The sequence below is a fragment of the Oncorhynchus clarkii genome, chromosome 5 (assembly GCF_045791955.1).
Source record: "Oncorhynchus clarkii lewisi isolate Uvic-CL-2024 chromosome 5, UVic_Ocla_1.0, whole genome shotgun sequence".
NCBI classification, from domain to species: Eukaryota; Metazoa; Chordata; class Actinopteri; order Salmoniformes; family Salmonidae; genus Oncorhynchus; species Oncorhynchus clarkii.
In genome coordinates this window covers 7,213,549-7,227,511 of record NC_092151.1, presented here as the reverse complement: position 1 = coordinate 7,227,511, position 13,963 = coordinate 7,213,549, and the positions used below count along the sequence as shown (strand labels likewise).

Below are 13,963 nucleotides of genomic sequence, written 5' to 3'. Positions count from 1 at the left end.
ATACATGCCTATTTAACTGGGTTCTAATACATGCCTATTTCATTGGGTTCTAATACATGCCTATTTCATTGGGTTCTAATACATGCCTATTTCATTGGTTTCTAATACATGCCTATTTAACTGGGTTCTAATACATGCATATTTAACTGGGATCTAATACATGCCTATTTAACTGGGTTCTAATACATGCCTATTTCATTGGGTTCTAATACATGCCTATTTAACTGGGTTCTAATACGTGCATATTTAACTGGGATCTAATACATGCCTATTTAACTGAGTTCTAATACATGCCTATTTAACTGGGATCTAATACATGCCTATTTAACTGGGTTCTAATACATGCCTATTTAACTGGGTTCTAGTACATGCATATTTAACTGGGTTCTAATACATGCCTATTTAACTGGGTTCTAATACATGCCTATTTCATTGGGTTCTAATACATGCCTATTTCATTGGGTTCTAATACATGCCTATTTAACTGGGTTCTAATACATGCCTATTTAACTGGGTTCTAATACATGCCTATTTCATTGGGTTCTAGTACAAACCTATTTAACTGGGTTCTAATACATGCCTATTTAACTGGGATCTAATACATGCCTATTTAACTGGGATCTAATACATGCCTATTTAACTGGGATCTAATACATGCCTATTTAACTGGGATCTAATACATGCCTATTTAACTGGGATCTAATACATGCCTATTTAACTGGGATCTAATACATGCCTATTTAACTGGGATCTAATACATGCCTATTTAACTGGGATCTAATACATGCCTATTTAACTGGGATCTAATACATGCCTATTTAACTGGGATCTAATACATGCCTATTTAACTGGGTTCTAGTACATGCCTATTTAACTGGGATCTAATACATGCCTATTTAACTGGGTTCTAGTACATACATATTTAACAGGGATCTAATACATGCCTATTTAACTGGGATCTAATACATGCCTATTTAACTGGGATCTAATACATGCATATTTAACTGGGTTCTAATACATTAATATTTAACTGGGATCTAATACATGCCTATTTAACTGGGATCTAATACATGCCTATTTAACTGGGTTCTAATACATGTCTATTTAACTGGGTTCTAATACATGTCTATTTAACTGGGTTCTAATACATGCCTATTTCATTGGGTTTTAATACATGTCTATTTAACTGGGTTCTAGTACATGCCTATTTAACTGGGTTCTAATACATGCATATTTAACTGGGTTCTAATACATGCCTATTTAACTGGGTTCTAATACATGTCTATTTAACTGGGTTCTAATACATTAATATTTAACTGGGTTCTAATACATGTCTATTTAACTGGGTTCTAATACATGTCTATTTAACTGGGTTCTAATACATGTCTATTTAACTGGATTCTAATACATGCCTGTTTAACTGGGATCTAATACATGCCTATTTAACTGGGTTCTAATACATTAATATTTAACTGGGTTCTAATATATTAATATTTAACTGGGCTCTAGTACATGTCTATTTAACTGGGTTCTAGTACATGTCTATTTAACTGGGTTCTAATACATTGATATTTAACTGGGTTCTAATACATTAATATTTAACTGGGTTCTAGTACATTAATATTTAACTGGGTTCTAATACATGTCTATTTCATTGGGATCTAATACATGCGTATTTAACTGGGTTTTAATACATTAATATTTAACTGGGTTCTAATACATTAATATTTAACTGGGTTCTAATACATGCCTATTTAACTGGGTTCTAATACATGCCTATTTAAATGGGTTCTAGTACATGTCTATTTCATTGGGATCTAATACATGCGTATTTAACTGGGTTCTAATACATTAATATTTAACTGGGTTCTAATACATTAATATTTAACTGGGTTCTAATACATGCCTATTTAACTGGGTTCTAATACATTAATATTTAACTGGGTTCTAATACATTAATATTTAACTGGGTTCTAATACATTAATATTTAACTGGGTTCTAATACATTAATATTTAACTGGGTTCTAATACATGCCTATTTAACTGGGTTCTAATACATTAATATTTAACTGGGATCTAATACATTAATATTTAACTGGGTTCTAATACATTAATATTTAACTGGGTTCTAATACATGCCTATTTAACTGGGTTCTAATACATTAATATTTAACTGGGTTCTAATACATTATTATTTAACTGGGTTCTAATACATTAATATTTAACTGGGTTCTAATACATTAATATTTAACTGGGTTCTAATACATGCCTATTTAACTGGGTTCTAATACATTAATATTTAACTGGGTTCTAATACATTAATATTTAACTGGGTTCTAATACATTAATATTTAACTGGGTTCTAATACATGCCTATTTAACTGGGTTCTAATACATTAATATTTAACTTGGTTCTAATACATTAATATTTAACTGGGTTCTAATACATTAATATTTAACTGGGTTCTAATACATGCCTATTTAACTGGGTTCTATTACATTAATATTTAACTGGGTTCTAGTACATTAATATTTAACTGGGTTCTAATACATGCCTATTTAACTGGGTTCTAATACATTCATATTTAACTGGGTTCTAGTACATTAATATTTAACTGGGTTCTAATACATGCCTATTTAACTGGGTTCTAGTACATGCCTATTTAACTGGGTTCTAGTACATGCCTATTTAACTGGGTTCTAGTACATTAATATTTAACTGGGTTCTAGTACATGCCTATTTAACTGGGATCTAATACAGTACATGCGTATTTAAATATTTGTTATTTAAAATACTTGTTTTCTGTCTATTTCAGTATTTTCTAATACTTATTTTCAAATAAATGACTTCAAATACCCCTAACCAAACAGACCTGGATTCAAATACATCTCAAATACCTCTAGGACCAAACAGACCCTGGTTCAAATACATCTCAAATACCCCTAGGACCAAACAGACCCTGGTTCAAATACATCTCAAATACCCCTAGGACCAAACAGACCCTGGTTCATATGCCCCTAGGACCAAACAGACCTGGGTTCATATGCCCCTAGGACCAAACAGACCCTGGTTCAAATACATCTCAAATACCCCTAGGACCAAACAGACCCTGGTTCAAATACCCCTAGGACCAAACAGACCTGGGTTCAAATACATCTCAAATACCCCTAACCAAACAGACCTGGATTCAAATACATCTCAAATACCCCTAGGACCAAACAGACCTGGGTTCATATGCCCCTAGGACCAAACAGACCCTGGTTCAAATACCCCTAGGACCAAACAGACCCTGGTTCAAATACCCCTAGGACCAAACAGACCTGGGTTCAAATACATCTCAAATACCCCTAACCAAACAGACCTGGATTCAAATACATCTCAAATACCCCTAGGACCAAACAGACCTGGATTCAAATACATCTCAAATACCCCTAGGACCAAACAGACCCTGGTTCAAATACATCTCAAATACCCCTAGGACCAAACAGACCTGGGTTCAAATGCCCCTAGGACCAAACAGACCTGGGTTCATATGCCCCTAGGACCAAACAGACCTGGGTTCATATGCCCCTAGGACCAAACAGACCTGGGTTCATATGCCCCTAGGACCAAACAGACCTGGGTTCATATGCCCCTAGGACCAAACAGACCCTGGTTCAAATGCCCCTAGGACCAAACAGACCTGGGTTCATATGCCCCTAGGACCAAACAGACCTGGGTTCATATGCCCCTAGGACCAAAAAGACCTGGGTTCATATGCCCCTAGGACCAAACAGACCCTGGTTCAAATGCCCCTAGGACCAAACAGACCTGGGTTCATATGCCCCTAGGACCAAACAGACCCTGGTTCAAATGCCCCTAGGACCAAACAGACCTGGGTTCATATGCCCCTAGGACCAAACAGACCCTGGTTCAAATGCCCCTAGGACCAAACAGACCCTGGTTCAAATGCCCCTAGGACCAAACAGACCCTGGTTCAAATGCCCCTAGGACCAAACAGACCCTGGTTCAAATGCCCCTAGGACCAAACAGACCTGGGTTCATATGCCCCTAGGACCAAACAGACCCTGGTTCAAATGCCCCTAGGACCAAACAGACCTGGGTTCATATGCCCCTAGGACCAAACAGACCCTGGTTCAAATGCCCCTAGGACCAAACAGACCTGGGTTCATATGCCCCTAGGACCAAACAGACCCTGGTTCAAATGCCCCTAGGACCAAACAGACCCTGGTTCAAATGCCCCTAGGACCAAACAGACCCTGGTTCAAATGCCCCTAGGACCAAACAGACCTGGGTTCATATGCCCCTAGGACCAAACAGACCCTGGTTCAAATGCCCCTAGGACCAAACAGACCTGGGTTCATATGCCCCTAGGACCAAACAGACCCTGGTTCAAATGCCCCTAGGACCAAACAGACCTGGGTTCATATGCCCCTAGGACCAAACAGACCCTGGTTCAAATGCCCCTAGGACCAAACAGACCCTGGTTCAAATGCCCCTAGGACCAAACAGACCTGGGTTCATATGCCCCTAGGACCAAACAGACCCTGGTTCAAATGCCCCTAGGACCAAACAGACCCTGGTTCAAATGCCCCTAGGACCAAACAGACCCTGGTTCAAATGCCCCTAGGACCAAACAGACCTGGGTTCAAATGCCCCTAGGACCAAACAGACCCTGGTTCAAATGCCCCTAGGACCAAACAGACCTGGGTTCAAATGCCCCTAGGACCAAACAGACCCTGATTCAAATGCCCCTAGGACCAAACAGACCTGGGTTCATATGCCCCTAGGACCAAACAGACCCTGGTTCAAATGCCCCTAGGACCAAACAGACCTGGGTTCAAATGCCCCTAGGACCAAACAGACCCTGGTTCAAATGCCCCTAGGACCAAACAGACCTGGGTTCATATGCCCCTAGGACCAAACAGACCCTGGTTCAAATGCCCCTAGGACCAAACAGACCTGGGTTCAAATGCCCCTAGGACCAAACAGACCCTGGTTCAAATGCCCCTAGGACCAAACAGACCTGGGTTCATATGCCCCTAGGACCAAACAGACCTGGGTTCATATGCCCCTAGGACCAAACAGACCTGGGTTCAAATGCCCCTAGGACCAAACAGACCCTGGTTCAAATGCCCCTAGGACCAAACAGACCTGGGTTCATATGCCCCTAGGACCAAACAGACCTGGGTTCAAATGCCCCTAGGACCAAACAGACCCTGGTTCAAATGCCCCTAGGACCAAACAGACCTGGGTTCAAATGCCCCTAGGACCAAACATACCCTGGTTCAAATGCCCCTAGGACCAAACAGACCCTGGTTCAAATGCCCCTAGGACCAAACAGACCCTGGTTCATATGCCCCTAGGACCAAACAGACCCTGGTTCAAATGCATGGATGATTTAAATATTTTTTGTAATATTGTTTTTCTCCAAATGAATGCCAAGACTTTCTGAATGTATTTCCAAATACATTCCAATATTCAAATAGTTACTTCAAATTTTAAAAGTAATTGAAATACCCTAAATAGTATTTGAATGGTCTGTAAATTACATTATAGAATGTTGGCTAATAATGACACTGATGGTGGAATTATGTGCTTCTCATTTATGATCATTGTGTATATGTTAATGCTGTTATTGCAGTAGCCACAGATTTTCAAACTACTTGACCACACAAATGAATTGTCGGATAAGGTTCCATCTCTGTGGCACTGGCGCGTTATCTGAAACGAAGATGATGAAATGACCGATTGCACCTGCGCATTTACAGGCTATTTGCATAAGACCCGGTCTGTTAACCTACTGATTGGTTTGTCATTACATGAAGGCGGAGCTTCATGTGGATTCGAACCGCTGATTAGGCAATGCACCTAGCCGTAACATTACCGTTCTCCTAGCAGCAGGATACCATGCTGGCAGCATTATCGCATATTTATTTTCTTAAAAATAAGAGTCCCCCTGCAAAAATATGATACATTTTGGGATTTATTTTTTTTCTCTGCTGTTTTTCCCACCTTTAAATAAATAAATAATAATAATTTGATGTTTACGCAAATACTGATATGTTGAAAGCTATTGTGTAGGCTATATTGAATGAAATACAAAAATAAAAAAAATATGTTGTTGGATTTACTCAATAGTGTCTGCAAAACTTAAATTGGTCTCTTGTGCTGGGCAATGGGTTTAATATAGCTGACTCCTTACTCGACTTGGCAACGGGTTTAATATAGAATGCTGGTGACTCGTGACCCCACCCCCTCCATTCACTGGAATGCGATACACGGTATATGGAATTCTTACTGGCTTGTAGGGAGGGAACTTGTCTACCTGTCTGAGCTAAAGTGGGGTGGGAAATATTCAGTCTCTACTAACCAGATATAGTTAGTTTTGGATGGGGACAGTGTCGTACACATCCAGCAACGTAGCTTTATATGACCTGGTACTATCCATGGTCCTGAAGTCAATACACACCCAACTCAAATAAAATAATGACCTGATACTATCCATGGTCCTGAAATCAATACACACTCAACTCAAATAATGACCTGGTACTATCCATGGTCCTGAAATCAATACACACCCAACTCAAATAATGACCTGGTACTATCCATGGTCCTGAAATCAATACACACTCAACTCAAATAAAATAATGACCTGGTACTATCAATGGTCCTGAAATCAATACACACTCAACTCAAATAATGACCTGGTACTATCCATGGTCCTGAAATCAATACACACTCAACTCAAATAAAATAATGACCTGGTACTATCCATGGTCCTGAAATCAATACACACTCAACTCAAATAATGACCTGGTACTATCCATGGGCCTGAAATCAATACACACCCAACTCAAATAATGACCTGGTACTATCCATGGGCCTGAAATCTATATACACTCAACTAAAAAAACATGGAGCAAAACTTAAATGAGAACTTCTAATATTATCTAAGAATAAGTTACACTAACAACTCTACCCACATGTATAAATTACCTCAATTAACTCGACTAACCGGTGGCACATTGATCCTGTTGTATTCTGCACATTCTGTTGTATGTGACTAATAAAGTTTGATTCGATTTAATAAGATAAAGGCCAATAATCGCTTGTATTTCCTCACAAAATTACAATTTGGAGAGATGGGTTATGTGATCCATGAATCAGTCCTTTGGATTAATTGCGACCAAGGTGGGTTTATGAAAACCGTTGGAAAGTTATGTATAATTGGGTTGATATAACAAGATTTTACTAGGATACTGCCTCAAAAATATTTTATTTGCCAGGCCAATCGATTGACCTGATGCATTGTTTGGCACATGTCAAGGCTGGCCTTGGGCTGATTTCAATGTGTAAAGGTACCCCATCACAACACCATTAGGTCGATAAACAGGTATGTCAGGACATCATTGTTTCTTTAAAGCAGGTGGCTTCTCAACTAATCAATTGGTAATTGGCTCTTTCGCCAGGGCAAGGCAAGAGTGCATGGAAGTCTAGTATGGAATAGCATTTTTTTTCACATTGGAAGCAATGAAAACAAGTGTTAAGGTGTTTTGTTCTCTCTACCAGCCGATATGTATTCCATGTACAGTCTATTACAGAGTATGTGGGGGCAGAATGAAAAGCCAGCAGCAGGCCTTGTGACACAGTCCCCCTCCAAAACTAACCATATTTGGTTAGTAAAGACCCTACTTAGTATTTCCCACCCCACTTTAGCTAAGAGCTAGAAACGTTTTTCATGTTTTTAAAACCATATTTTGTATTTGTTTTCATAAATAACTTATTGCCTTTTCTTGTTGGCACAATAAAAGTAGCCATATATATTTTTTGAATGAGTAATCCACATTGCAAAGTTTTGAAATGCAGGCTTTTATTTTGAAGGTTTGCTCATTACCATATACAAGTGACATCATCCTTTGTGCTGCTGGCAGAAAAACGAGTCTTAGCCGTCAGGTTAAGTGCACCTACCTGACACTTCCTGCTGTCGTCGTTATGGGTTTTTCCTTTCATGCGCGTGAATGACGTTTCTTACATATATATCACTGCCATGTTTGTATGCCTTCATCAGATGTATTCAATTAGAATTTCCACGTCCTCCGGCTGAAGCGCTGCGACCTTGGGTATTAACTCACATTTGGAGGAATATTGGTTGCGGGGTAGTTTAGCCTGCATACGATAGGCCTACTACAAAGATTGGATTGTGATTTGGTGGTTGGAGTTTTTATTTTCGTTTACGTTACCCAGTTGATACAGCAGTGAGACGCAACAGCGAGGGACTGACCCTCGTATTTGTAGAGGTAAGCAACACCTAGGCTACTGCATTTTTGGTTTTCATTTTATTTCGAGCGTGTATCCTATAATAAAAACACATTTTTTTCTGTGCTCTATCGACTATCATGAACGCGGTGGCATAGAATGTTTGCGTCATGACGAGTGCTTGTACAGGGTAAAGGTGATCTGAACGAGAAAGTGGGTGTACACTTGGCCGTCTCGTACGCATACAAATCTGGGCTAGGTCTATGCGACACTTTCTGCATTGTCCTCGTGACTTTTGTTAACGAGATTTATTTGGCCTATTTTGAAGACATTGAACGTGTCAACAGTGTCTCTCTACTGTCTAGCATGTAGGCTACAATTGGCAATGCAACGTAAAGATTAATGTGTTCAGGCTACTAATTTATCAAGTGTGTTCATTTGCGAAGCAGTAATTCTGTAACCCTTTCTGCACTTTCCCGACAGCCTTGTTATAGGTTTGCTACATCAGCAGTTATAACATAGAATTTGACTTATAAATTAATCTACCCATTGACTATTGAAGAATATTACTTTATGCCTCATGAACCTAAACTGTTGTACCCCATCAGAACCCAACATGTAAGCTTGTTTTACAACAGTGTTTGTAAACAATGTAAACACACACTGTTATAGCCTCAAAACATGGCTCAAACTATAATTTAGATATCATGGATGGTCAGTCCTTGCATCCATAGCGCTGTCTATGAATTTGAGTAATTACATTTCTCCAGCGCCCTCCATCTGATTTTTACAGGAAGTGGTGGGGAGTAGGCTGCACTTTTTTTTATTCAACCTCTGATTGGCCCTTTTTTTTAATTAAGCAGTAAGTATAAAAAATATATTACCAACAGCCATTTTTATAATTCCATTTTATACCAGACTACCCTACCTAGGCAACATTTGGATGACCCTATTATTCGAAGAGGCAAAGTCCGCAATCTGTTCTCAATTTATTATCATGCAGCAAATCTTTAAAACATGTTGATCCAGTTGTTGGCATCTGAGTTTTATGGGTCCATATTGAACGTTGTTTCTGGAGCCTTCTGTTGGACCATAGCCTGGCTACCCCTACTCACCTCACCACTAGTGGAATAGCCCCTAGTACCCCTACTCACCTCACCACGAGTGGAATATCCCCTAGTACCCCTACTCACCTCACCACTAGTGGAATAGCCCCTAGTACCCCTACTCACCTCACCACTAGTGGAATAGCCCCTAGTACCCCTACTCACCTCACCACTAGTGGAATAGCCACTAGTACCCCTACTCACCTCACCACTAGTGGAATAGCCACTAGTACCCCTACTCGCCACTAGTGGAATAGCCCCTAGTACCCCGACTCGCCACTAGTGGAATAGCCCCTAGTACCCCGACTCGCCACTAGTGGAATAGCCCCTAGTACCCCGACTCGCCACTAGTGGAATAGCCCCTAGTACCCCGACTCGCCACTAGTGGAATAGCCCCTAGTACCCCGACTCGCCACTAGTGGAATAGCCCCTAGTACCCCGACTCGCCACTAGTGGAATAGCCCCTACTCATCTCAACTCTCACATTTGTTGCATTTAAACTAAACAAACATATAAATGCAACAATGTCAAAGCTTTTACTGGAGTTACAGTTCATATAAGGAAATCAGTCAATTTAAAGATGTTCTTTAGGCCCTAATCTATTGATTTCACATATGCATCTGTTGGCATGTCTGGTGAATATGCAGACCGTGGAAGAACTGGGACATTTTCAGCTTCCAGGAAGTGTGTACAGATCCTTGTGTATTGGGCCCCTGCATTATCATGCTGAAACATGATGTGATGTCGGTGGATGAATGGCACAACAATGGGCCTCAGGATCTCGTGACGGCATCTCTGTGCATTCAAATTGGCCAGTTAGAAAATGCAGTTTTGTTGTCCATAGCTTATGCCTGTCAATACCATAACGCCAACATGGGGCGCAGTGTACACAACATTGACATCAGCAAACCGCTCGCCCACACGACGCCATACACGTGGTCTGCGGTTGTGTGGCTGGTTGGACGTACTGTCTAATTTTCTAAAACAACGTTGGAGGCAGTTTATGGTAGAGAAATTAACATAAAATTCTCTGGTAACATCTCTGGTGGACATTCCTGCAGTCAGCATGCCAATTGCATGCTGCCTCAACTTGAGACATCTGTGGCATTTGTGTTGTGACAAAACTGCACATTTTAGAGTGGCCTTTTATTGTCCCCAGCATAAGGTGCACCTGTGTAATGATCATGCTGTTTAATCAGCTTCTTGATATGCCACACCTGTCAGGTGGATGGATTATCTTGGCAAAGGAGAAATGCTCACTAACAGGGATGTAAAAACAAATTTGTGCACTAAATTTGAGAGAGATTAAGCTTTTATTTCAGCTCATGAAACATGGGACCAATGCTTTTTATAATTTTAGTGTTATTTAGCAGCAACCAAGCCAACATGTTTCACTGGGAAACGACTGAATAATGCTGCTCTGACCAGGACTCTTCATGGTCGAATTGTACATGCTTTGAATGATGAAGCAATGTGATTTGCGTTTGGACTCCCACCACCACTGTGAAAGAGTTTATTTGTATCACACAAACCCGAGCACTGCTGCATAATGACATTAAGGAGGTCGTGCCAGTTAAAAGATGAAGTTCTATGAGATAAGACCAGGCCAAGTATGGTCTGACTTTGCATGTATTGTGCTATTAGCAAGGAAAGGGGGATATCTAGTGAGTTGCACAATTGAATACATTCAACTGAAATGTGTCTTCCACATTTTAACCCAACTCCTCTGAATCAGAGAGGTGCGAGGAGGGGGGGGGGGGGGGGGGCTGCCTTAATCCACGGCATCGGCGCCCGGGGAACAGTTATCGTGTGTTCACTGTTTTGCTCAACAGTAGATCGGCAGATTTTTCTACCTTGCCGGCTCGGGATACGAACCAGTGACCTTTACTGGCCCAAAACGCTCTTAACCGCTAGGTTACCTGTTGTTGATATCTTGTCAGTATCAATGTCGATCAACCATGGAACCTGACAGGATATGTTTGTATGATTTACTAATTGTGTTCCACTAGAGTACGATAGTGATCTGCCCGTGCCATAATGTGCTGTGATAACCAGTGATGTTGATATAACATCCTCTAATGGTCCCCCGGTTCCATTAAATCTCGTCACTGTTTGATGCATTCCTTGACTTGGTTTGCAGCTGAGAAGAGTGCCATTGTAGTCTTACGCTGACAATTTGCATACTTTGTCATTCCAGCCAACATTCCTAATGAAAGCCCAGTTGACAGCTCTACCTATTTACTTTGTTCCATTGTAAATCCATTGTGATGTCACTGTGTTTAATGATTTGTGTCATTTGTTTCCCTTCCGTCCACTTGTCCCTGTAACTAGCAAGTTGTGTTGAGCTGAAACGGTTGCCATTGTCACGTAGTGTTTTTTTATATAAACTATTGTGGTGCATGGGAGAGAAAGTGAAACCAGAGAAACTGGTGACACAGGAAAGAGCGTTTCTCATAAACAATGTTTCTCAAGTTAACAGGAGTTCACCTGAACTACACAGAGTATTTCCTGTAAAAAAAAAAAGTCTTATTATTTAAACAGTTTAGTCAGTGTTTTTTTATTTTAATTTGGCTACTTTGATTAATTTGTAATACTGAATGGTGGGACAGTTTGTCACATTTTTTCAAAGGTGAATTTAGTTGTTTCTTAGCAAGTCCAGGTCTGTTGTCTTCTAAATGGCTTGGTCATCATTTATAGATTTAATTGACTGTGTGCACATACCACTAGGGGTTTGTCAATCATTGTTGCTTACTGCAAAGGATCCACCCTTCGGCGCCACTATTTATCCTTCTCATTGCAGTGCTATAGACGTATTCCATTGAACCTGCCCAGCAATCAGTGTATAACATGTTCAACCTATCATCTCTGGCTAATGTCCAAGCTCTCTGAGGTGAGTTTCTTCCAACTACTCCTCCACAGCCACTGGCAGAGCTGCTTTCACCAATCAAATCCTTTCAGATTTGTCAGTGGACATATCCAGAATGTTGGCCACATGCTCTGTTATTAGACGTATCCAGAATGTTGGCCATGTGCTCTGTGGTTAGACTTATCCAGACTGTTGGCCATATTCTCTGTGGTTACCTACACTGGTAGTACTTTCTGTTTTAACATTTTGTGCAGTTTCTGAATTTCTCATCTAGTGGTTGACCTTGATCACCTTGCAGCAGATGGTGCAGCATGTGTAAGCAATGGGCCTAATCTGGAGACAATGGGATATGATCAGATTTTAATGAGGAATTATGTTACAAGCTTAACTCTCATTGCATCTGTCTAGTTTGAGAGGCAAAAGTGGGTCGTTTTGATTGAATCACTCAACCGCCTTCCCTAATATACATGACTGTGACTGTCAGGCAGATCTGGCAATATACTGGCATAGTATATCTCTCGGTGCAAATGTTATCACATAAACCGGCTTATATTTAAGCGATAAGGCGCGAGGTGGTGTTATGGCCGGTAACTCACCAGAAAACTGAAACCGCAAACCACCGCATATAACCATGACAAGGTTTCTGGGATTATGGCTGAATACGAACAGTGCAGTTAATCCCTTTGTAAAGGCAATCACAGGCTAAATGTCAGTACAGAGACTAAGTGGAGTCGCAATTCATTATCTTGCTTCACAATATCCACCATTGTTCCTATACCCAAGAAAGCAAAGGTAACTGAACTAAATGACTATCGCCCCGTAGCAGTCACTTCTGTCATCATGAAGTGCTTTGAGAGACTACTTAAGCATCGTATCACCTCTACCCTACCTGACACCCTAGACCCACTTCAATTTGCTTACCGCCCCAATAGATCCACAGACGATGCAATCGCACTACACACTGCCCTATCCCATCTGGACAAGGGGAATACCTATGTAAGTATGCTGTTCAATGACTACAGCTCAGCATTCAACACCATAGTACTCTCCAAGTTCATTAAGCTCCGGGTCCTGGGTCTGAACCCCGCCCTGTGCAACTGGGTCCTGGACTTCCTAACGAGCCGACCCCAGGTAGTGAAGGGGGTTCAGACCCAGGACACCGAGCTTAATGACCTTGAAGGGTACTATGGTGTTGAATGCTGAGCTGTGGCCAGTCACACCTCCAAATCAATCATCATGTTTGCAGACGACAAAACAGTAGTAGGCCTGATTACCAACAATGACGAGACCACCTACAGGGAGGAGGTGAGGGCCTTGGTAGAGTAAATAGCTTTTCACTCAACGTCAACAATACAAAGGAGCTGATCGTGGACGTCAGGAAACAGCAGAGGGAGCACTCCCCTATCCACATCGACAGGACCGCGGTGGAGAAGGTGGAAAGCTTCAAGTTCCTCGGTAGACACATCACTGACGATCTGAAATGTTCCAACGACACAGACAGTGTGGTGAAGAGGGTGCAACAGCGCCTCTTCAACCTCAGGAGGCTGAAGAAATGTGTCTTGACCCCTAAAACCCTCACAAACCTTTACAACTGCACAATTGAGAGCATCCATGCTCTCAATTGAGAGCATCCATCACCGGGTGCAAACTGCCTGCCCTCCAGGACACCTACATCAAACGATGTCACAGGAAGGCCAAAAAGATCACCAACCACGCGAGCCACGGCCTGT

The 13,963-nt window shown here is 41.2% G+C and overlaps 1 protein-coding gene across 1 annotated transcript in view; it reads left to right on the top strand.

Annotated features, from left to right (window-relative positions):
• Nucleotides 1–7,988: 7,988 nt before the first annotated feature.
• Nucleotides 7,989–13,963, top strand: part of LOC139409832 (ras-specific guanine nucleotide-releasing factor RalGPS1) — a 268,460-nt gene continuing 262,485 nt past the window's right edge. The window contains exon 1 of the mRNA XM_071155218.1: nucleotides 7,989–8,302. The gene's annotated coding sequence lies outside the window, so the exon portion shown is untranslated. The remainder of the gene's footprint in view (nucleotides 8,303–13,963) is intronic.